The sequence below is a fragment of the Ambystoma mexicanum genome, chromosome 2p (genome assembly GCF_040938575.1).
Source record: "Ambystoma mexicanum isolate Mex_15411 chromosome 2p, UKY_AmexF1_1, whole genome shotgun sequence".
NCBI lineage: Eukaryota > Metazoa > Chordata > Amphibia > Caudata > Ambystomatidae > Ambystoma > Ambystoma mexicanum.
The window spans coordinates 1495348979-1495375839 of NC_090923.1; positions in this window are offsets into that span (position 1 = coordinate 1495348979).

Sequence of the window (26861 nt, forward strand, 5' to 3'; positions counted from 1 at the left end):
GGATATCATATCTCATGCTATAGGAAGGCTCTCAGGTTTGGAAGGGGAAGGAGTTGGATATATCATATTTTATGTTAGAGGAAGGATCTCAGGTTTGGTATTAGAGGCCTTGAGATATCACATCTCATGCTATAGGAAGGGTCTCAGGATTGGAATGGGAAGAAGTTGGATATCACATCTCAAGCTATAGGAAGGGTCTCAGGTTTGGTATAAGCATTGAGATATCACATCTCATGCTATAGGAAGGGTCTCAGGATTGGAATGGGAAGGAGTTGGATATCACATCTCATGTTATAGGAAAGATCTCAGGTTTGGTATTAGAAGCATTGAGACATCACATCTCATGTTATAGGAAGGGTCTCAGGATTGGAATGGGAAGAAGTTGGATATCACATCTCATGCTATAGGAAGGGTCTCAGAGCCTACCTATAGCATGAGATGTGATATCCAAGTCCTTCCCATTCCAATCCTTAGACCCTTCCTACAGCATGCAATATGATATCTCAATGATTCTAATAACAAACCTGAGATCCGTCCTATAACATGAGATGTGATATCCAACTCCTTCCCGTTTCAAACCTGAGACCCTTCCTATAACATGAGATGTGATATCCAACTCCTTCCCGTTTCAAACCTGAGACCCTTCCTATAGTATATGTGATATCCAACTCCTTCCCATTCCAAACATGAGACCCTTCCTATAGCAAGAATGTAATATCCAACTCCTTCCCATTCCAATCCTGAGACCATTCCTATAGCATGAGATGTGATATCTCAATGCTTCTAATACCAAACCTGAGATCCTTCCTATGACATGAGATGTGATATCCAATTCCTCCCCATTCCAAACCTGAGAACCTTCCTACAGCATGCGATGTGATATCTAAATGCTTCTAATACCAAACCTGAGACCAGTCCTATAACATGAGATTGGATATCCAACTCCTTCCCCTTCCAAACCTGAGACCCTTCCTATAGCATGAGATGTGATATCCAACTTCTTCCCATTCCAATCCTGAGACCCTTCCTATAACATGAGATGTGATGTCTCAATGCTTCTAATCTTTACCCTTCCAAACCTTAGACCCTTCCTTTATCATGAGATGGGATATCCAACTCCTTCCCATTCCAATCCTGAGACCCTTCCGATAGCAGAGAAGTGATATCTCAATGCTTATACCAATCCTGAGACCCTTCCTATGGCCTGAGATGTCATATACAACTCCTTCCCAATCCAATCCTGAGACCCTTCCTATAGCATGAGATGTGATATCTCAATGCTTATACCAAATCTGAGACCCTTCCTATAGCATGAGATGTGATATCCAACTCCTTCCCATTCCATCTCATGCTATCGGAAGTATCTCAGGTTTGGTATTAGAGGCATTGAGATATCACATCTCATGCTATCATAAGGGTCTCAGGATTGGAATGGGAAGGAGTTGGATATCACATCTCATGTTATAGGAAGGATCTCAGGTTTGGTATTAGAAGCATTGAGACATCACATCTCATGCTATAGGAAGGGTCTCAGGATTGGAATGGGAAGGAGTTGGATATCACATCTCATGCTATAGGAAGGGTCTCAGATTTGGTATAAGCATTGAGATATCACATCTCATGCTATAGGAAGGGTCTCAGGATTGGAATGGGAAGGAGTTGTATATGACATCTCAGGCCATAGGAAGGGTCTCAGGTTTGGTATAAGCATTGAGATATCACATCTCTGCTATCGGAAGGGTCTCAGGATTGGAATGGGAATGAGTTGGATATCCCATCTCATGTTATAGGAAGAGTCTCAGGTTTGGTATTAGAAGCATTGAGATATCCCATCTCATGCTATAGGAAGGGTCTCAGGTTGGAATGGGAAGGAGTTGGATATCACATTTCATGTTATAGGAAGGGTCTCAGGATTGGAATTGGAAGGACTTGGCTATCATATCTCATGCTATAGGAAGGCTCTCAGGTTTGGAAGGGGAAGGAGTTGGATATCACATTTCATGTTAGAGGAACGATCTCAGGTTTGGTATTAGAGGCCTTGAGATATCACATCTCATGCTATAGGAAGGGTCTCAGGATTGTAATGGGAAGGAGTTGGATATCACATCTCAAGCTATAGGAACGGTCTCAGGTTTGGTATAAGCATTGTGATATCACATCTCATGCTATAGTAAGGGTCTCAGGATTGGAATGGGAAGGAGTTGGATATCACATCTCATGTTATAGGAAAGATCTCAGGTTTGGTATTAGAAGCATTGCAACATCACATCTCATGTTATAGGAAGGGTCTCAGGATTGGAATGGGAAGAAGTTGGATATCACATCTCATGCTATAGGAAGGGTCTCAGGTTTGGTATAAGCATTGAGATATCACATCTCATGCTATAGGAAGGGTCTCAGGTTTGGAATGGGAAGGAGTTGTATATGACATCTCATGCCATAGGAAGGGTCTCAGGTTTGGTATAAGCATTGAGATATCACATCACATGCTATAGGAAGGGTCTCAGGATTGGAATGGAAAGGACTTGGATATCACATCTCATGCTATAGGCAGGGTCCCAGGTTTGGAAAGGGAAGGAGATGGATATCACATTTCATGTTAGAGGTAGGATCTCAGGTTTGGTATTAGAGGCATTGAAATATCACATCTCATGCTATCAGAAGGGTCTCAGGATTGGAATGGGAAGGAGTTGGATATCACATCTCATGCTAAAGGGAGGGTCTCAGGTTTGGAAGGGGAAGGATTTGGAAATCACATCTCATGTTATAGGAAGGATCTCAGGTTTGGTATTAGAAGCATTGAGATATCACATCTCATGCTATCGGAAGTATCTCAGGTTTGGTATTAGAGGCATTGAGATATCACATCTCATGCTATCATAAGGGTCTCAGGATTGGAATGGGAAGGAGTTGGATATCACATCTCATGTTATAGGAAGGCTCTCAGGTTTGGAAGGGGAAGGAGTTGGATATCACATTTCATGTTAGAGGAACGATCTCAGGTTTGGTATTAGAGGCCTTGAGATATCACATCTCATGCTATAGGAAGGGTCTCAGGATTGGAATGGGAAGGAGTTGGATATCACATCTCAAGCTATAGGAACGGTCTCAGGTTTGGTATAAGCATTGTGATATCACATCTCATGCTATAGGAAGGGTCTCAGGATTGGAATGGGAAGGAGTTGGATATCACATCTCATGTTATAGGAAAGATCTCAGGTTTGGTATTAGAAGCATTGCGACATCACATCTCATGTTATAGGAAGGGTCTCAGGATTGGAATGGGAAGAAGTTGGATATCACATCTCATGCTATAGGAAGGGTCTCAGGTTTGGTATAAGCATTGAGATATCACATCTCATGCTATAGGAAGGGTCTCAGGATTGGAATGGGAAGGAGTTGTATATGACATCTCATGCCATAGGAAGGGTCTCAGGTTTGGTATAAGCATTGAGATATCACATCACATGCTATAGGAAGGGTCTCAGGATTGGAATGGAAAGGACTTGGATATCACATCTCATGCTATAGGCAGGGTCTCAGGTTTGGAAAGGGAAGGAGATGGATCTCACATTTCATGTTAGAGGTAGGATCTCAGGTTTGGTATTAGAGGCATTGAAATATCACATCTCATGCTATCAGATTGGTCTCAGGATTGGAATGGGAAGGAGTTGGATATCACATCTCATGCTAAAGGGAGGGTCTCAGGTTTGGAAGGGGAAGGATTTGGAAATCACATCTCATGTTATAGGAAGGATCTCAGGTTTGGTATTAGAAGCATTGAGATATCACATCTCATGCTATCGGAAGTATCTCAGGTTTGGTATTAGAGGCATTGAGATATCACATCTCATGCTATCATAAGGGTCTCAGGATTGGAATGGGAAGGAGTTGGATATCACATCTCATGTTATAGGAAGGATCTCAGGTTTGGTATTAGAAGCATTGAGACATCACATCTCATGCTATAAGAAGGGTCTCAGGATTGGAATGGGAAGGAGTTGGATATCACATCTCATGCTATAGGAAGGGTCTCAGATTTGGTATAAACATTGAGATATCACATCTCATGCTATAGGAAGGGTCTCAGGATTGGAATGGGAAGGAGTTGTATATGACATCTCAGGCCATAGGAAGGGTCTCAGGTTTGGTAAAAGCATTGAGATATCACATCTCTGCTATCGGAAGGGTCTCAGGATTGGAATGGGGAGGAGTTGGATATCCCATCTCATGTTATAGGAAGGGTCTCAGGTTTGGTATTAGAAGCATTGAGACATCACATCTCATGTTATAGGAAGGGTCTCAGGATTGGAATGGGAAGAAGTTGGATATCACATCTCATGCTATAGGAAGGGTCTCAGGTTTGGTATAAGCATTGAGATATCACATCTCATGCTATAGGAAGGGTCTCAGGATTGGAATGGGAAGGAGTTGTATATGACATCTCATGCCATAGGAAGGGTCTCAGGTTTGGTATAAGCATTGAGATATCACATCACATGCTATAGGAAGGGTCTCAGGATTGGAATGGGAAGGACTTGGATATCACATCTCATTCTATAGGCAGGGTCTCGGGTTTGGAAAGGGAAGGAGATGGATATCACATTTCATGTTAGAGGTAGGATCTTAGGTTTGGTATTAGAGGCATTGAAATATCACATCTCATGCTATCAGAAGGGTCTCAGGATTGGAATGGGAAGGAGTTGGATATCACATCTCATGCTAAAGGGAGGGTCTCAGGTTTGGAAGTGGAAGGATTTGGAAATCACATCTCATGTTATAGGAAGGATCTCAGGTTTGGTATTAGAAGCATTGAGATATCACATCTCATGCTATCAGAAGTATCTCAGGTTTGGTATTAGAGGCATTGAGATATCACATCTCATGCTATCATAAGGGTCTCAGGATTGGAATGGGAAGGAGTTGGATATCACATCTCATGTTATAGGAAGGATCTCAGGTTTGGTATTAGAAGAATTGAGACATCACATCTCATGCTATAGGAAGGGTCTCAGGATTGGAATGGGAAGAAGTTGGATATCACATCTCATGCTATAGGAAGGGTCTCAGATTTGGTATAAGCATTGAGATATCACATCTAATGCTATAGGAAGGGTCTCAGGATTGGAATGGGAAGGAGTTGCATATGACATCTCAGGCCATAGGAAGGGTCTCAGGTTTGGTATAAGCATTGAGATATCACATCTCTGCTATCGGAAGGGTCTCAGGATTGGAATGGGAAGGAGTTGGATATCCCAAATCATGTTATAGGAAGGGTCTCAGGTTTGGTATTAGAAGCATTGAGATATCACATCTCATGCTATAGGAAGGGTCTCAGGATTGGAATGGGGAGGACTTGGATGTCACATCTCATGTTATAGGAAGGCTCTCAGGTTTGGAAGGGGAAGGAGTTGGATATCACATTTCATGTTAGAGGAACGATCTCAGGTTTTGTATTAGAGGCCTTGAGATATCACATCTCATGCTATAGGAAGGGTCTCAGGATTGGAATGGGAAGGAGTTGGATATCACATCTCAAGCTATAGGAACGGTCTCAGGTTTGGTATAAGCATTGTGATATCACATCTCATGCTATAGGAAGGGTCTCAGGATTGGAATGGGAAGGAGTTGGATATCACATCTCATGTTATAGGAAAGATCTCAGGTTTGGTATTAGAGGCATTGAAATATCACATCTCATGCTATCAGAAGGGTCTCAGGATTGGAATGGGAAGGAGTTGGATATCACATCTCATGCTAAAGGGAGGGTCTCAGGTTTGGAAGTGGAAGGATTTGGAAATCACATCTCATGTTATAGGAAGGATCTCAGGTTTGGTATTAGAAGCATTGAGATATCACATCTCATGCTATCAGAAGTATCTCAGGTTTGGTATTAGAGGCATTGAGATATCACATCTCATGCTATCATAAGGGTCTCAGGATTGGAATGGGAAGGAGTTGGATATCACATCTCATGTTATAGGAAGGATCTCAGGTTTGGTATTAGAAGAATTGAGACATCACATCTCATGCTATAGGAAGGGTCTCAGGATTGGAATGGGAAGAAGTTGGATATCACATCTCATGCTATAGGAAGGGTCTCAGATTTGGTATAAGCATTGAGATATCACATCTAATGCTATAGGAAGGGTCTCAGGATTGGAATGGGAAGGAGTTGCATATGACATCTCAGGCCATAGCAAGGGTCTCAGGTTTGGTATAAGCATTGAGATATCACATCTCTGCTATCGGAAGGATCTCAGGATTGGAATGGGAAGGAGTTGGATATCCCAAATCATGTTATAGGAAGGGTCTCAGGTTTGGTATTAGAAGCATTGAGATATCACATCTCATGCTATAGGAAGGGTCTCAGGATTGGAATGGGGAGGACTTGGATGTCACATCTCATGTTATAGGAAGGCTCTCAGGTTTGGAAGGGGAAGGAGTTGGATATCACATTTCATGTTAGAGGAACGATCTCAGGTTTGGTATTAGAGGCCTTGAGATATCACATCTCATGCTATAGGAAGGGTCTCAGGATTGGAATGGGAAGGAGTTGGATATCACATCTCAAGCTATAGGAACGGTCTCAGGTTTGGTATAAGCATTGTGATATCACATCTCATGCTATAGGAAGGGTCTCAGGATTGGAATGGGAAGGAGTTGGATATCACATCTCATGTTATAGGAAAGATCTCAGGTTTGGTATTAGAAGCATTGCGACATCACATCTCATGTTATAGGAAGGGTCTCAGGATTGGAATGGGAAGAAGTTGGATATCACATCTCATGCTATAGGAAGGGTCTCAGGTTTGGTATAAGCATTGAGATATCACATCTCATGCTATAGGAAGGGTCTCAGGATTGGAATGGGAAGGAGTTGTATATGATATCTCATGCCATAGGAAGGGTCTCAGGTTTGGTATAAGCATTGAGATATCCCATCACATGCTATAGGAAGGGTCTCAGGATTGGAATGGAAAGGACTTGGATATCACATCTCATGCTATAGGCAGGGTCTCAGGTTTGGAAAGGGAAGGAGATGGATATCACATTTCATGTTAGAGGTAGGATCTCAGGTTTGGTATTAGAGGCATTGAAATATCACATCTCATGCTATCAGATGGGTCTCAGGATTGGAATGGGAAGGAGTTGGATATCACATCTCATGCTAAAGGGAGGGTCTCAGGTTTGGAAGGGGAAGGATTTGGAAATCACATCTCATGTTATAGGAAGGATCTCAGGTTTGGTATTAGAAGCATTGAGATATCACATCTCATGCTATCGGAAGTATCTCAGGTTTGGTATTAGAGGCATTGAGATATCACATCTCATGCTATCATGAGGGTCTCAGGATTGGAATGGGAAGGAGTTGGATATCACATCTCATGTTATAGGAAGGATCTCAGGTTTGGTATTAGAAGCATTGAGACATCACATCTCATGCTATAGGAAGGGTCTCAGGATTGGAATGGGAAGGAGTTGGATATCACATCTCATGCTATAGGAAGGGTCTCAGATTTGGTATAAGCATTGAGATATCACATCACATGCTATAGGAAGGGTCTCAGGATTGGAATGGGAAGGACTTGGATATCACATCTCATGCTATAGGCAGGGTCTCAGGTTTGGAAAGGGAAGGAGATGGATATCACATTTCATGTTAGAGGTAGGATCTCAGGTTTGGTATTAGAGGCATTGAAATATCACATCTCATGCTATCAGAAGGGTCTCAGGATTGGAATGGGAAGGAGTTGGATATCACATCTCATGCTAAAGGGAGGGTCTCAGGTTTGGAAGTGGAAGGATTTGGAAATCACATCTCATGTTATAGGAAGGATCTCAGGTTTGGTATTAGAAGAATTGAGACATCACATCTCATGCTATAGGAAGGGTCTCAGGATTGGAATGGGAAGAAGTTGGATATCACATCTCATGCTATAGGAAGGGTCTCAGATTTGGTATAAGCATTGAGATATCACATCTAATGCTATAGGAAGGGTCTCAGGATTGGAATGGGAAGGAGTTGCATATGACATCTCATGCCATAGGAAGGGTCTCAGGTTTGGTATAAGCATTGAGATATCACATCTCTGCTATCGGAAGGGTCTCAGGATTGGAATGGGAAGGAGTTGGATATCCCAAATCATGTTATAGGAAGGGTCTCAGGTTTGGTATTAGAAGCATTGAGATATCACATCTCATGCTATAGGAAGGGTCTCAGGATTGGAATGGGGAGGACTTGGATGTCACATCTCATGTTATAGGGAGGGTCTCAAGTTTGATATTAGAAGCATTGAGATAACAAATCTCATGATATCGGAAGGGTCTCAGGATTGGAATGGGAAGGAATTGGATATCACATCTCATGATAAAGGAAGGGTCTAAGGTTTGGAAGGGGAAGGATTTGGATATCACATCTCATGTTATAGGACGGGTCTCAGGTTTGGTATTAGAAGCATTGAGATATCAAGTCTCATGGTATAGGAAGGGTCTCAGAATTGGAATGGGAAGGAGTTGGATATCACATCTCAAGCTATAGGTAGGGTCTCAGGATTGGAATGGGAAGGAGTTTGATATCACATCTCATGCCATAGTATGGGTCTCAGGTTTGGTAGAAGCATTGGAATATCACATCTCATGCTATCGGAAGGGTATCAGTATTGGATTTGGAAGGAGTTGGATATCCCATCTCATGCTATAGGAAGGGTCTCAGGTTGGAATGGGAAGGAATTGGATATCACATTTCATGTTATAGGAAGGCTCTCAGGTTTGGAAGGGGAAGGAGTTGGATATCACATTTCATGTTAGAGGAAGGATCTCAGGTTTGGTATTAGAGGCCTTGAGATATCACATCTCATGCTATAGGAAGGGTCTCAGGATTGGAATGGGAAGGAGTTGGATATCACATCTCAAGCTATAGGAAGGGTCTCAGGTTTGGTATAAGCATTGAGATGTCACATCTCATGCTATAGGAAGGGTCTCAGGATTGGAATGGGAAGGAGTTGGATATCACATCTCATGTTATAGGAAAGATCTCAGGTTTGGTATTAGAAGCATTGAGACATCACATCTCATGTTACACGAAGGGTCTCAGGATTGGAATGGGAAGAAGTTGGATATCACATCTCATGCTATAGGAAGAGTCTCAGGTTTGGAAGGGGAAGGAGTTGGATATCCAATCTCATGTTATAGGACTGGTCTCGGGTTTGGTATTAGAAGCATTGAGATATCACATCGCATGCTGTAGGAAGGTTTTCAGGTTTGGAATGGGGAGGAATTGGATATCACATCTCATGTCATAGGAAGGATCTCAGGTTTGGTATTAGAAGCATTGAGATATCACATCTCATGCTATAGGAATGCTCTCAGGATTGGAATGGGAAGGAGTTGGATATTACACTCTTGCTATAGGAAGGGTCTCATGTTTGGAATGGGAAGGAGTTGGATATCACATATGCTATAGGAAGGGTCTCAGGTTTGGACCGGGAAATAGTTGGATATCACATCTCATGTTATAGGAAGGGTCTCAGGTTTGGTATAAGCATTGAGATATCACATCTCTGCTATCGGAAGTGTCTCAGGATTGGAATGGGAAGGAGTTGGATATCCCATCTCATGTTATAGGACGGGTCTCAGGTTTGGTATAAGCATTGTGATATCACATCTCATGCTATAGGAAGGGTCTCAGGATTGGAATGGGAAGGAGTTGGATATCACATCTCATGTTATAGGAAAGATCTCAGGTTTGGTATTAGAAGCATTGCGACATCACATCTCATGTTATAGGAAGGGTCTCAGGATTGGAATGGGAAGAAGTTGGATATCACATCTCATGCTATAGGAAGGGTCTCAGGTTTGGTATAAGCATTGAGATATCACATCTCATGCTATAGGAAGGGTCTCAGGATTGGAATGGGAAGGAGTTGTATATGACATCTCATGCCATAGGAAGGGTGTCAGGTTTGGTATAAGCATTGAGATATCACATCACATGCTATAGGAAGGGTCTCAGGATTGGAATGGAAAGGACTTGGATATCACATCTCATGCTATAGGCAGGGTCTCAGGTTTGGAAAGGGAAGGAGATGGATATCACATTTCATGTTAGAGGTAGGATCTCAGGTTTGGTATTAGAGGCATTGAAATATCACATCTCATGCTATCAGATTGGTCTCAGGATTGGAATGGGAAGGAGTTGGATAACACATCTCATGCTAAAGGGAGGGTCTCAGGTTTGGAAGGGGAAGGATTTGGAAATCACATCTCATGTTATAGGAAGTATCTCAGGTTTGGTATTAGAGGCATTGAGATATCACATCTCATGCTATCATAAGGGTCTCAGGATTGGAATGGGAAGGAGTTGGATATCACATCTCATGTTATAGGAAGGATCTCAGGTTTGGTATTAGAAGCATTGAGATATCACATCTCATGCTATCGGAAGTATCTCAGGTTTGGTATTAGAGGCATTGAGATATCACATCTCATGCTATCATAAGGGTCTCAGGATTGGAATGGGAAGGAGTTGGATATCACATCTCATGTTATAGGAAGGATCTCAGGTTTGGTATTAGAAGCATTGAGACATCACATCTCATGCTATGGGAAGGGTCTCAGGATTGGAATGGGAAGGAGTTGGATATCACATCTCATGCTATAGGAAGGGTCTCAGATTTGGTATAAGCATTGAGATATCACATCTCATGCTATAGGAAGGGTCTCAGGATTGGAATGGGAAGGAGTTGGATATCACATCTCATGTTATAGGAAAGATCTCAGGTTTGGTATTAGAAGCATTGAGACATCACATCTCATGTTATAGGAAGGGTCTCAGGATTGGAATGGGAAGAAGTTGGATATCACATCTCATGCTATAGGAAGAGTCTCAGGTTTGGAAGGGGAAGGAGTTGGATATCCAATCTCATGTTATAGGACTGGTCTCGGGTTTGGTATTAGAAGCATTGAGATATCACATCACATGCTGTAGGAAGGTTTTCAGGTTTGGAATGGGGAGGAATTGGATATCACATCTCATGTCATAGGAAGGATCTCAGGTTTGGTATTAGAAGCATTGAGATATCACATCTCATGCTATAGGAATGGTCTCAGGATTGGAATGGGAAGGAGTTGGATATTACACTCTTGCTATAGGAAGGGTCTCATGTTTGGAATGGGAAGGAGTTGGATATCACATATGCTATAGGAAGGGTCTCAGGTTTGGACCGGGAAATAGTTGGATATCACATCTCATGTTATAGGAAGGGTCTCAGGTTTGTTATAAGCATTGAGATATCACATCTCTGCTATCGGAAGTGTCTCAGGATTGGAATGGGAAGGAGTTGGATATCCCATCTCATGTTATAGGACGGGTCTCAGGTTTGTTATTAGAATCATTGAGATATCATATTGCATGCTGTAGGAAGGGTCTAAGGATTGGAATGGGAAGGACTTGGATATCACATCTCATGCTATAGGTAGGCTCTCAGGTTTGGAAAGGGAAGGAGTTGGATATCACATTTCATGTTAGAGGAAGGATCTCAGGTTTGGTATTAGAGGCATTGAGATATCACATCTCATGCTATAGGAAGAGTCTCTGGATTGGAATGGGAAGGAGTTGGATATCACATCTCATGCTATAGGAAGGGTCTCAGGTTTGGTATAAGCATTGAGATATCACATCTCATGCTATAGGAAGGGTCTCGGGATTGGAATGGGAAGGAGTTGGATATCACATCTCATGTTATAGGAAGGGTCTCAGGTTTGGTATAAGCATTGAGATATCACATCTCATGCTATAGGAAGGGTCTCAGGTTTGGAATGGGAAGGAGTTGTATTTGACATCTCATGCCATAGGAAGGGTCTCAGGTTTGGTATAAGCATTGAGATATCACATCACATGCTATAGGAAGGGTCTCAGGATTGGAATGGAAAGGACTTGGATATCACATCTCATGCTATAGGCAGGGTCTCAGTTTTGGAAAGGGAAGGAGATGGATATCACATTTCATGTTAGAGGTAGGATCTCAGGTTTGGTATTAGAGGCATTGAAATATCACATCTCATGCTATCAGAAGGGTCTCAGGATTGGAATGGGAAGGAGTTGGATATCACATCTCATGCTAAAGGGAGGGTCTCAGGTTTGGAAGGGGAAGGATTTGGAAATCACATCTCATGTTATAGGAAGGATCTCAGGTTTGGTATTAGAAGCATTGAGATATCACATCTCATGCTATCGGAAGTATCTCAGGTTTGGTATTAGAGGCATTGAGATATCACATCTCATGCTATCATAAGGGTCTCAGGATTGGAATGGCAAGGAGTTGGATATCACATCTCATGTTATAGGAAGGCTCTCAGGTTTGGAAGGGGAAGGAGTTGGATATCACATTTCATGTTAGAGGAACGATCTCAGGTTTGGTATTAGAGGCCTTGAGATATCACATCTCATGCTATAGGAAGGGTCTCAGGATTGGAATGGGAAGGAGTTGGATATCACATCTCAAGCTATAGGAACGGTCTAAGGTTTGGTATAAGCATTGTGATATCACATCTCATGCTATAGGAAGGTTTTCAGGTTTGGAATGGGGAGGAATTGGATATCACATCTCATGTCATAGGAAGGATCTCAGGTTTGGTATTAGAAGCATTGAGATATCACATCTCATGCTATAGGAATGGTCTCAGGATTGGAATGGGAAGGAGTTGGATATTACACTCTTGCTATAGGAAGGGTCTCATGTTTGGAATGGGAAGGAGTTGGATATCACATATGCTATAGGAAGGGTCTCAGGTTTGGAAGGGGAAGGAGTTGGATATCACATTTCATGTTAGAGGAAGGATCTCAGGTTTGGTATTAGTGGCCTTGAGATATCACATCTCATGCTATAGGAAGGGTCTCAGGATTGGAATGGGAAGGAGTTGGATATCACATCTCAAGCTATAGGAACGGTCTCAGGTTTGGTATAAGCATTGTGATATCACATCTCATGCTATAGGAAGGGTCTCAGGATTGGAATGGGAAGGAGTTGGATATCACATCTCATGTTATAGGAAAGATCTCAGCTTTGGTATTAGAAGCATTGAGACATCACATCTCATGTTATAGGAAGGGTCTCAGGATTGGAATGGGAAGGACTTGGATATCACATCTCATGCTATAGGCAGGGTCTCAGGTTTGGAAAGGGAAGGAGATGGATATCACATTTCATGTTAGAGGTAGGATCTCAGGTTTGGAATTAGAGGCATTGAGATATCACATCTCATGCTATCATAAGGGTCTCAGGATTGGAATGGGAAGGAGTTGGATATCACATCTCATGTTATAGGAAGGATCTCAGGTTTGGTATTAGAAGCATTGAGATATCACATCTCATGCTATCGGAAGTATCTCAGGTTTGGTATTAGAGGCATTGAGATATCACATCTCATGCTATCATAAGGGTCTCAGGATTGGAATGGGAAGGAGTTGGATATCACATCTCATGTTATAGGAAGGATCTCAGGTTTGGTATTAGAAGCATTGAGACATCACATCTCATGCTATAGGAAGGGTCTCAGGATTGGAATGGGAAGGAGTTGGATATCACATCTCATGCTATAGGAAGGGTCTCAGATTTGGTATAAGCATTGAGATATCACATCTCATGCTATAGGAAGGGTCTCAGGATTGGAATGGGAAGGAGTTGGATATCACATCTCATGTTATAGGAAAGATCTCAGGTTTGGTATTAGAAGCATTGAGACATCACATCTCATGTTATAGGAAGGGTCTCAGGATTGGAATAGGAAGAAGTTGGATATCACATCTCATGCTATAGGAAGAGTCTCAGGTTTGGAAGGGGAAGGAGTTGGATATCCAATCTCATGTTATAGGACTGGTCTCGGGTTTGGTATTAGAAGCATTGAGATATCACATCGCATGCTGTAGGAAGGTTTTCAGGTTTGGAATGGGGAGGAATTGGATATCACATCTCATGTCATAGGAAGGATCTCAGGTTTGGTATTAGAAGCATTGAGATATCACATCTCATGCTATAGGAATGGTCTCAGGATTGGAATGGGAAGGAGTTGGATATTACACTCTTGCTATAGGAAGGGTCTCATGTTTGGAATGGGAAGGAGTTGGATATCACATATGCTATAGGAAGGGTCTCAGGTTTGGACCGGGAAATAGTTGGATATCACATCTCATGTTATAGGAAGGGTCTCAGGTTTGGTATAAGCATTGAGATATCACATCTCTGCTATCGGAAGTGTCTCAGGATTGGAATGGGAAGGAGTTGGATATCCCATCTCATGTTATAGGACGGGTCTCAGGTTTGTTATTAGAATCATTGAGATATCATATTGCATGCTGTAGGAAGGGTCTAAGGATTGGAATGGGAAGGACTTGGATATCACATCTCATGCTATAGGTAGGCTCTCAGGTTTGGAAAGGGAACGAGTTGGATATCACATTTCATGTTAGAGGAAGGATCTCAGGTTTGGTATTAGAGGCATTGAGATATCACATCTCATGCTATAGGAAGAGTCTCAGGATTGGAATGGGAAGGAGTTGGATATCACATCTCATGCTATAGGAAGGGTCTCAGGTTTGGTATAAGCATTGAGATATCACATCTCATGCTATAGGAAGGGTCTCGGGATTGGAATGGGAAGGAGTTGGATATCACATCTCATGTTATAGGAAGGGTCTCAGGTTTGGTATAAGCATTGAGATATCACATCTCATGCTATAGGAAGGGTCTCAGGTTTGGAATGGGAAGGAGTTGTATATGACATCTCATGCCATAGGAAGGGTCTCAGGTTTGGTATAAGCATTGAGATATCACATCACATGCTATAGGAAGGGTCTCAGGATTGGAATGGAAAGGACTTGGATATCACATCTCATGCTATAGGCAGGGTCTCAGGTTTGGAAAGGGAAGGAGATGGATATCACATTTCATGTTAGAGGTAGGATCTCAGGTTTGGTATTAGAGGCATTGAAATATCACATCTCATGCTATCAGAAGGGTCTCAGGATTGGAATGGGAAGGAGTTGGATATCACATCTCATGCTAAAGGGAGGGTCTGAGGTTTGGAAGGGGAAGGATTTGGAAATCACATCTCATGTTATAGGAAGGATCTCAGGTTTGGTATTAGAAGCATTGAGATATCACATCTCATGCTATCGGAAGTATCTCAGGTTTGGTATTAGAGGCATTGAGATATCACATCTCATGCTATCATAAGGGTCTCAGGATTGGAATGGGAAGGAGTTGGATATCACATCTCATGTTATAGGAAGGCTCTCAGGTTTGGAAGGGGAAGGAGTTGGATATCACATTTCATGTTAGAGGAACGATCTCAGGTTTGGTATTGGAGGCCTTGAGATATCACATCTCATGCTATAGGAAGGGTCTCAGGATTGGAATGGGAAGGAGTTGGATATCACATCTCAAGCTATAGGAACGGTCTAAGGTTTGGTATAAGCATTGTGATATCACATCTCATGCTATAGGACGGGTCTCAGGATTGGAATGGGAAGGAGTTGGATATCACATCTCATGTTATAGGAAGGCTCTCAGGTTTGGAAGGGGAAGGAGTTGGATATCACATTTCATGTTAGAGGAACGATCTCAGGTTTGGTATTGGAGGCCTTGAGATATCACATCTCATGCTATAGGAAGGGTCTCAGGATTGGAATGGGAAGGAGTTGGATATCACATCTCAAGCTATAGGAACGGTCTAAGGTTTGGTATAAGCATTGCGACATCACATCTCATGTTATAGGAAGGGTCTCAGGATTGGAATGGGAAGAAGTTGGATATCACATCTCATGCTATAGGAAGGGTCTCAGGTTTGGTATAAGCATTGAGATATCACATCTCATGCTATAGGAAGGGTCTCAGGATTGGAATGGGAAGGAGTTGTATATGACATCTCATGCCATAGGAAGGGTCTCAGGTTTGGTATAAGCATTGAGATATCACATCACATGCTATAGGAAGGGTCTCAGGATTGGAATGGAAAGGACTTGGATATCACATCTCATGCTATAGGCAGGGTCTCAGGTTTGGAAAGGGAAGGAGATGGATATCACATTTCATGTTAGAGGTAGGATCTCAGGTTTGGTATTAGAGGCATTGAAATATCACATCTCATGCTATCAGATTGGTCTCAGGATTGGAATGGGAAGGAGTTGGATATCACATCTCATGCTAAAGGGAGGGTCTCAGGTTTGGAAGGGGAAGGATTTGGAAATCACATCTCATGTTATAGGAAGGATCTCAGGTTTGGTATTAGAAGCATTGAGATATCACATCTCATGCTATCGGAAGTATCTCAGGTTTGGTATTAGAGGCATTGAGATATCACATCTCATGCTATCATAAGGGTCTCAGGATTGGAATGGGAAGGAGTTGGATATCACATCTCATGTTATAGGAAGGATCTCAGGTTTGGTATTAGAAGCATTGAGACATCACATCTCATGCTATAGGAAGGGTCTCAGGATTGGAATGGGAAGGAGTTGGATATCACATCTCATGCTATAGGAAGGGTCTCAGATTTGGTATAAGCATTGAGATATCACATCTCATGCTATAGGAAGGGTCTCAGGATTGGAATGGGAAGGAGTTGGATATCACATCTCATGTTATAGGAAAGATCTCAGGTTTGGTATTAGAAGCATTGAGACATCACATCTCATGTTATAGGAAGGGTCTCAGGATTGGAATGGGAAGAAGTTGGATATCACATCTCATGCTATAGGAAGAGTCTCAGGTTTGGAAGGGGAAGGAGTTGGATATCCAATCTCATGTTATAGGACTGGTCTCGGGTTTGGTATTAGAAGCATTGAGATATCACATCGCATGCTGTAGGAAGGTTTTCAGGTTTGGAATGGGGAGGAATTGGATATCACATCTCATGTCATAGGAAGGATCTCAGGTTTGGTATTAGAAGCATTGAGATATCACATCTCATGCTATAGGAATGGTCTCAGGATTGGAATGGGAAGGAGTTGGATATTACACTCTTGCTATAGGAAGGTTCTCATGTTTGGAATGGGAAGGAGTTGGATATCACATATGCTATAGGAAGGGTCTCAGGTTTGGTCCGGGAAATAGTTGGATATCACATCTCATGTTATAGGAAGGGTCTCAGGTTTGGTATAAGCATTGAGATATCACATCTCTGCTATCGGAAGTGTCTCAGGATTGGAATGGGAAGGAGTTGGATATCCCATCTCATGTTATAGGACGGGTCTCAGGTTTGTTATTAGAATCATTGAGATATCATATTGCATGCTGTAGGAAGGGTCTAAGGATTGGAATGGGAAGGACTTGGATATCACATCTCATGCTATAGGTAGGCTCTCAGGTTTGGAAAGGGAAGGAGTTGGATATCACATTTCATGTTAGAGGAAGGATCTCAGGTTTGGTATTAGAGGCATTGAGATATCACATCTCATGCTATAGGAAGAGTCTCAGGATTGGAATGGGAAGGAGTTGGATATCACATCTCATGCTATAGGAAGGGTCTCAGGTTTGGTATAAGCATTGAGATATCACATCTCATGCTATAGGAAGGGTCTCGGGATTGGAATGGGAAGGAGTTGGATATCACATCTCATGTTATAGGAAGGGTCTCAGGTTTGGTATAAGCAAATTGGGATATCACATCTCATGCTATAGGAAGGGTCTCAGGTTTGGAATGGGAAGGAGTTGTATATGACATTTCATGCCATAGGAAGGGTCTCAGGTTTGGTATAAGCATTGAGATATCACATCACATGCTATAGGAAGGGTCTCAGGATTGGAATGGAAAGGACTTGGATATCACATCTCATGCTATAGGCAGGGTCTCAGTTTTGGAAAGGGGAGGAGATGGATATCACATTTCATGTTAGAGGTAGGATCTCAGGTTTGGTATTAGAGGCATTGAAATATCACATCTCATGCTATCAGAAGGGTCTCAGGATTGGAAGGGGAAGGAGTTGGATATCACATCTCATGCTAAAGGGAGGGTCTCAGGTTTGGAAGGGGAAGGATTTGGAAATCACATCTCATGTTATAGGAAGGATCTCAGGTTTGGTATTAGAAGCATTGAGATATCACATCTCATGCTATCGGAAGTATCTCAGGTTTGGTATTAGAGGCATTGAGATATCACATCTCATGCTATCATAAGGGTCTCAGGATTGGAATGGGAAGGAGTTGGATATCACATTTCATGTTAGAGGAACGATCTCAGGTTTGGTATTAGAGGCCTTGAGATATCACATCTCATGCTATAGGAAGGGTCTCAGGATTGGAATGGGAAGGAGTTGGATATCACATCTCAAGCTATAGGAACGGTCTAAGGTTTGGTATAAGCATTGTGATATCACATCTCATGCTATAGGAAGGTTTTCAGGTTTGGAATGGGGAGGAATTGGATATCACATCTCATGTCATAGGAAGGATCTCAGGTTTGGTATTAGAAGCATTGAGATATCACATCTCATGCTATAGGAATGGTCTCAGGATTGGAATGGGAAGGAGTTGGATATTACACTCTTGCTATAGGAAGGGTCTCATGTTTGGAATGGGAAGGAGTTGGATATCACATATCCTATAGGAAGGGTCTCAGGTTTGGACCGGGAAATAGTTGGATATCACATCTCATGTTATAGGAAGGGTCTCAGGTTTGGTATAAGCATTGAGATATCACATCTCTGCTATCGGAAGTGTCTCAGGATTGGAATGGGAAGGAGTTGGATATCCCATCTCATGTTATAGGACGGGTCTCAGGTTTGTTATTAGAATCATTGAGATATCATATTGCATGCTGTAGGAAGGGTCTAAGGATTGGAATGGGAAGGACTTGGATATTCCATCTCATGCTATAGGTAGGCTCTCAGGTTTGGAAAGGGAAGGAGTTTGATATCACATTTCATGTTAGAGGAAGGATCTCAGGTTTGGTATTAGAGGCATTGAGATATCACATCTCATGCTATAGGAAGAGTCTCAGGATTGGAATGGGAAGGAGTTGGATATCACATCTCATGCTATAGGAAGGGTCTCAGGTTTGGTATAAGCATTGAGATATCACATCTCATGCTATAGGAAGGGTCTCGGGATTGTAATGGGAAGGAGTTGGATATCACATCTCATGTTATAGGAAGGGTCTCAGGTTTGGTATAAGCATTGAGATATCACATCTCATGCTATAGGAAGGGTCTCAGGTTTGGAATGGGAAGGCGTTGTATATGACATCTCATGCCATAGGAAGGGTCTCAGGTTTGGTATAAGCATTGAGATATCACATCACATGCTATAGGAAGGGTCTCAGGATTGGAATGGAAAGGACTTGGATATCACATCTCATGCTATAGGCAGGGTCTCAGGTTTGGAAAGGGAAGGAGTTGGATATCACATTTCATGTTAGAGGAATGATCTCAGGTTTGGTATTAGAGGCATTGAAATATCACATCTCATGCTATCAGATTGGTCTCAGGATTGGAATGGGAAGGAGTTGGATATCACATTTCATGCTAAAGGGAGGGTCTCAGGTTTGGAAGGGGAAGGATTTGGAAATCACATCTCATGTTATAGGAAGGATCTCAGGTTTGGTATTAGAAGCATTGAGATATCACATCTCATGCTATCAGAAGTATCTCAGGTTTGGTATTAGAGGCATTGAGATATCACATCTCATGCTATCATAAGGGTCTCAGGATTGGAATGGGAAGGAGTTGGATATCACATCTCATGTTATAGGAAGGATCTCAGGTTTGGTATTAGAAGCATTGAGATATCACATCTCATGCTATCGGAAGTATCTCAGGTTTGGTATTAGAGGCATTGAGATATCACATCTCATGCTATCATAAGGGTCTCAGGATTGGAATGGGAAGGAGTTGGATATCACATCTCATGTTATAGGAAGGATCTCAGGTTTGGTATTAGAAGCATTGAGACATCACATCTCATGCTATAGGAAGGGTCTCAGGATTGGAATGGGAAGGAGTTGGATATCACATCTCATGCTATAGGAAGGGTCTCAGATTTGGTATAAGCATTGATATATCACATCTCATGCTATAGGAAGGGTCTCAGGATTGGAATGGGAAGGAGTTGGATATCACATCTCATGTTATAGGAAAGATCTCAGGTTTGGTATTAGAAGCATTGAGACATCACATCTCATGTTATAGGAAGGGTCTCAGGATTGGAATGGGAAGAAGTTGGATATCACATCTCATGCTATAGGAAGAGTCTCAGGTTTGGAAGGGGAAGGAGTTGGATATCCAATCTCATGTTATAGGACTGGTCTCGGGTTTGGTATTAGAAGCATTGAGATATCACATCGCATGCTGTAGGAAGGTTTTCAGGTTTGGAATGGGGAGGAATTGGATATCACATCTCATGTCATAGGAAGGATCTCAGGTTTGGTAATAGAAGCATTGAGATATCACATCTCATGCTATAGGAATGGTCTCAGGATTGGAATGGGAAGGAGTTGGATATTACACTCTTGCTATAGGAAGGGTCTCATGTTTGGAATGGGAAGGAGTTGGATATCACATATGCTATAGGAAGGGTCTCAGGTTTGGACCGGGAAATAGTTGGATATCACATCTCATGTTATAGGAAGGGTCTCAGGTTTGGTATAAGCATTGAGATATCACATCTCTGCTATCGGAAGTGTCTCAGGATTGGAATGGGAAGGAGTTGGATATCCCATCTCATGTTATAGGACGGGTCTCAGGTTTGTTATTAGAATCATTGAGATATCATATTGCATGCTGTAGGAAGGATCTAAGGATTGGAATGGGAAGGACTTGGATATCACATCTCATGCTATAGGTAGGCTCTCAGGTTTGGAAAGGGAACGAGTTGGATATCACATTTCATGTTAGAGGAAGGATCTCAGGTTTGGTATTAGAGGCATTGAGATATCACATCTCATGCTATAGGAAGAGTCTCAGGATTGGAATGGGAAGGAGTTGGATATCACATCTCATGCTATAGGAAGGGTCTCAGGTTTGGTATAAGCATTGAGATATCACATCTCATGCTATAGGAAGGGTCTCGGGATTGGAATGGGAAGGAGTTGGATATCACATCTCATGTTATAGGAAGGGTCTCAGGTTTGGTATAAGCATTGAGATATCACATCTCATGCTATAGGAAGGGTCTCAGGTTTGGAATGGGAAGGAGTTGTATATGACATCTCATGCCATAGGAAGGGTCTCAGGTTTGGAAAGGGAAGGAGATGGATATCACATTTCATGTTAGAGGTAGGATCTCAGGTTTGGTATTAGAGGCATTGAAATATCACATCTCATGCTATCAGAAGGGTCTCAGGATTGGAATGGGAAGGAGTTGGATATCACATCTCATGCTAAAGGGAGGGTCTGAGGTTTGGTAGGGGAAGGATTTGGAAATCACATCTCATGTTATAGGAAGGATCTCAGGTTTGGTATTAGAAGCATTGAGATATCACATCTCATGCTATCGGAAGTATCTCAGGTTTGGTATTAGAGGCATTGAGATATCACATCTCATGCTATCATAAGGGTCTCAGGATTGGAATGGGAAGGAGTTGGATATCACATCTCATGTTATAGGAAGGCTCTCAGGTTTGGAAGGGGAAGGAGTTGGATATCACATTTCATGTTAGAGGAACGATCTCAGGTTTGGTATTAGAGGCCTTGAGAAATCACATCTCATGCTATAGGAAGGGTCTCAGGATTGGAATGGGAAGGAGTTGGATATCACATCTCAAGCTATAGGAACGGTCTAAGGTTTGGTATAAGCATTGTGATATCACATCTCATGCTATAGGAAGGGTCTCAGGATTGGAATGGGAAGGAGTTGGATATCACATCTCATGTTATAGGAAAGATCTCAGGTTTGGTATTAGAAGCATTGCGACATCACATCTCATGTTATAGGAAGGGTCTCAGGATTGGAATGGGAAGAAGTTGGATATCACATCTCATGCTATAGGAAGGGTCTCAGGTTTGGTATAAGCATTGAGATATCACATCTCATGCTATAGGAAGGGTCTCAGGATTGGAATGGGAAGGAGTTGTATATGACATCTCATGCCATAGGAAGGGTCTCAGGTTTGGTATAAGCATTGAGATATCACATCACATGCTATAGGAAGGGTCTCAGGATTGGAATGGAAAGGACTTGGATATCACATCTCATGCTATAGGCAGGGTCTCAGGTTTGGAAAGGGAAGGAGATGGATATCACATTTCATGTTAGAGGTAGGATCTCAGGTTTGGTATTAGAGGCATTGAAATATCACATCTCATGCTATCAGATTGGTCTCAGGATTGGAATGGGAAGGAGTTGGATATCACATCTCATGCTAAAGGGAGGGTCTCAGGTTTGGAAGGGGAAGGATTTGGAAATCACATCTCATGTTATAGGAAGGATCTCAGGTTTGGTATTAGAAGCATTGAGATATCACATCTCATGCTATCGGAAGTATCTCAGGTTTGGTATTAGAGGCATTGAGATATCACATCTCATGCTATCATAAGGGTCTCAGGATTGGAATGGGAAGGAGTTGGATATCACATCTCATGTTATAGGAAGGATCTCAGGTTTGGTATTAGAAGCATTGAGACATCACATCTCATGCTATAGGAAGGGTCTCAGGATTGGAATGGGAAGGAGTTGGATATCACATCTCATGCTATAGGAAGGGTCTCAGATTTGGTATAAGCATTGAGATATCACATCTCATGCTATAGGAAGGGTCTCAGGATTGGAATGGGAAGGAGTTGTATATGACATCTCAGGCCATAGGAAGGGTCTCAGGTTTGGTAAAAGCATTGAGATATCACATCTCTGCTATCGGAAGGGTCTCAGGATTGGAATGGGAAGGAGTTGGATATCCCATTCCATGTTATAGGAAGGGTCTCAGGTTTGGTATTAGAAGCATTGAGACATCACATCTCATGTTATAGGAAGGGTCTCAGGATTGGAATGGGAAGGAGTTGGATATCACATCTCATGCTATAGGAAGGGTCTCAGGTTTGGTATAAGCATTGAGATATCACATCTCATGCTATAGGAAGGGTCTCAGGATTGGAATGGGAAGGAGTTGTATATGACATCTCATGCCATAGGAAGGGTCTCAGGTTTGGTATAAGCATTGAGATATCACATCACATGCTATAGGAAGGGTCTCAGGATTGGAATGGGAAGGACTTGGATATCACATCTCATGCTATAGGCAGGGTCTCAGGTTTGGAAAGGGAAGGAGATGGATATCACATTTCATGTTAGAGGTAGGATCTCAGGTTTGGTATTAGAGGCATTGAAATATCACATCTCATGCTATCAGAAGGGTCTCAGGATTGGAATGGGAAGGAGTTGGATATCACATCTCATGCTAAAGGGAGGGTCTCAGGTTTGGAAGTGGAAGGATTTGGAAATCACATCTCATGTTATAGGAAGGATCTCAGGTTTGGTATTAGAAGCATTGAGATATCACATCTCATGCTATCAGAAGTATCTCAGGTTTGGTATTAGAGGCATTGAGATATCACATCTCATGCTATCATAAGGGTCTCAGGATTGGAATGGGAAGGAGTTGGATATCACATCTCATGTTATAGGAAGGATCTCAGGTTTGGTATTAGAAGAATTGAGACATCACATCTCATGCTATAGGAAGGGTCTCAGGATTGGAATGGGAAGAAGTTGGATATCACATCTCATGCTATAGGAAGGGTCTCAGATTTGGTATAAGCATTGAGATATCACATCTAATGCTATAGGAAGGGTCTCAGGATTGGAATGGGAAGGAGTTGCATATGACATCTCAGGCCATAGGAAGGGTCTCAGGTTTGGTATAAGCATTGAGATATCACTTCTCTGCTATCGGAAGGGTCTCAGGATTGGAATGGGAAGGAGTTGGATATCCCAAATCATGTTATAGGAAGGGTCTCAGGTTTGGTATTAGAAGCATTGAGATATCACATCTCATGCTATAGGAAGGGTCTCAGGATTGGAATGGGGAGGACTTGGATGTCACATCTCATGTTATAGGAAGGCTCTCAGGTTTGGAAGGGGAAGGAGTTGGATATCACATTTCATGTTAGAGGAACGATCTCAGGTTTGGTATCAGAGGCCTTGAGATATCACATCTCATGCTATAGGAAGGGTCTCAGGATTGGAATGGGAAGGAGTTGGATATCACATCTCAAGCTATAGGAACGGTCTCAGGTTTGGTATAAGCATTGTGATATCACATCTCATGCTATAGGAAGGGTCTCAGGATTGGAATGGGAAGGAGTTGGATATCACATCTCATGTTATAGGAAAGATCTCAGGTTTGGTATTAGAAGCATTGCGACATCCCATCTCATGTTATAGGAAGGGTCTCAAGTTTGGAATGGGAAGAAGTTGGATATCACATCTCATGCTATAGGAAGGGTCTCAGGTTTGGTATAAGCATTGAGATATCACATCTCATGCTATAGGAAGGGTCTCAGGATTGGAATGGGAAGGAGTTGTATATGACATCTCATGCCATAGGAAGGGTCTCAGGTTTGGTATAAGCATTGAGATATCACATCACATGCTATAGGAAGGGTCTCAGGATTGGAATGGAAAGGACTTGGATATCACATCTCATGCTATAGGCAGGGTCTCAGGTTTGGAAAGGGAAGGAGATGGATATCACATTTCTTGTTAGAGGTAGGATCTCAGGTTTGGTATTAGAGGCATTGAAATATCACATCTCATGCTATCAGATGGGTCTCAGGATTCGAATGGGAAGGAGTTGGATATCACATCTCATGCTAAAGGGAGGGTCTCAGGTTTGGAAGGGGAAGGATTTGGAAATCACATCTCATGTTATAGGAAGGATCTCAGGTTTGGTATTAGAAGCATTGAGATATCACATCTCATGCTATCGGAAGTATCTCAGGTTTGGTATTAGAGGCATTGAGATATCACATCTCATGCTATCATAAGGGTCTCAGGATTGGAATGGGAAGGAGTTGGATATCACATCTCATGTTATAGGAAGGATCTCAGGTTTGGTATTAGAAGCATTGAGACATCACATCTCATGCTATAGGAAGGGTCTCAGGATTGGAATGGGAAGGAGTTGGATATCACATCTCATGCTATAGGAAGGGTCTCAGATTTGGTATAAGCATTGAGATATCACATCACATGCTATAGGAAGGGTCTCAGGATTGGAATGGGAAGGACTTGGATATCACATCTCATGCTATAGGCAGGGTCTCAGGTTTGGAAAGGGAAGGAGATGGATATCACATTTCATGTTAGAGGTAGGATCTCAGGTTTGGTATTAGAGGCATTGAAATATCACATCTCATGCTATCAGAAGGGTCTCAGGATTGGAATGGGAAGGAGTTGGATATCACATCTCATGCTAAAGGGAGGGTCTCAGGTTTGGAAGTGGAAGGATTTGGAAATCACATCTCATGTTATAGGAAGGATCTCAGGTTTGGTATTAGAATCATTGAGATATCACATCTCATGCTATCAGAAGTATCTCAGGTTTGGTATTAGAGGCATTGAGATATCACATCTCATGCTATCATAAGGGTCTCAGGATTGGAATGGGAAGGAGTTGGATATCACATCTCATGTTATAGGAAGGATCTCAGGTTTGGTATTAGAAGAATTGAGACATCACATCTCATGCTATAGGAAGGGTCTCAGGATTGGAATGGGAAGAAGTTGGATATCACATCTCATGCTATAGGAAGGGTCTCAGATTTGGTATAAGCATTGAGATATCACATCTAATGCTATAGGAAGGGTCTCAGGATTGGAATGGGAAGGAGTTGCATATGACATCTCAGGCCATAGGAAGGGTCTCAGGTTTGGTATAAGCATTGAGATATCACATCTCTGCTATCGGAAGGGTCTCAGGATTGGAATGGGAAGGAGTTGGATATCCCAAATCATGTTATAGGAAGGGTCTCAGGTTTGGTATTAGAAGCATTGAGATATCACATCTCATGCTATAGGAAGGGTCTCAGGATTGGAATGGGGAGGACTTGGATGTCACATCTCATGTTATAGGAAGGCTCTCAGGTTTGGAAGGGGAAGGAGTTGGATATCACATTTCATGTTAGAGGAACGATCTCAGGTTTGGTATTAGAGGCCTTGAGATATCACATCTCATGCTATAGGAAGGGTCTCAGGATTGGAATGGGAAGGAGTTGGATATCACATCTCAAGCTATAGGAACGGTCTCAGGTTTGGTATAAGCATTGTGATATCACATCTCATGCTATAGGAAGGGTCTCGGGATTGGAATGGGAAGGAGTTGGATATCACATCTCATGTTATAGGAAAGATCTCAGGTTTGGTATTAGAAGCATTGCGACATCCCATCTCATGTTATAGGAAGGGTCTCAAGATTGGAATGGGAAGAAGTTGGATATCACATCTCATGCTATAGGAAGGGTCTCAGGTTTGGTATAAGCATTGAGATATCACATCTCATGCTATAGGAAGGGTCTCAGGATTGGAATGGGAAGGAGTTGTATATGACATCCCATGCCATAGGAAGGGTCTCAGGTTTGGTATAAGCATTGAGATATCACATCACATGCTATAGGAAGGGTCTCAGGATTGGAATGGAAAGGACTTGGATATCACATCTCATGCTATAGGCAGGGTCTCAGGTTTGGAAAGGGAAGGAGATGGATATCACATTTCATGTTAGAGGTAGGATCTCAGGTTTGGTATTAGAGGCATTGAAATATCACATCTCATGCTATCAGATGGGTCTCAGGATTCGAATGGGAAGGAGTTGGATATCACATCTCATGCTAAAGGGAGGGTCTCAGGTTTGGAAGGGGAAGGATTTGGAAA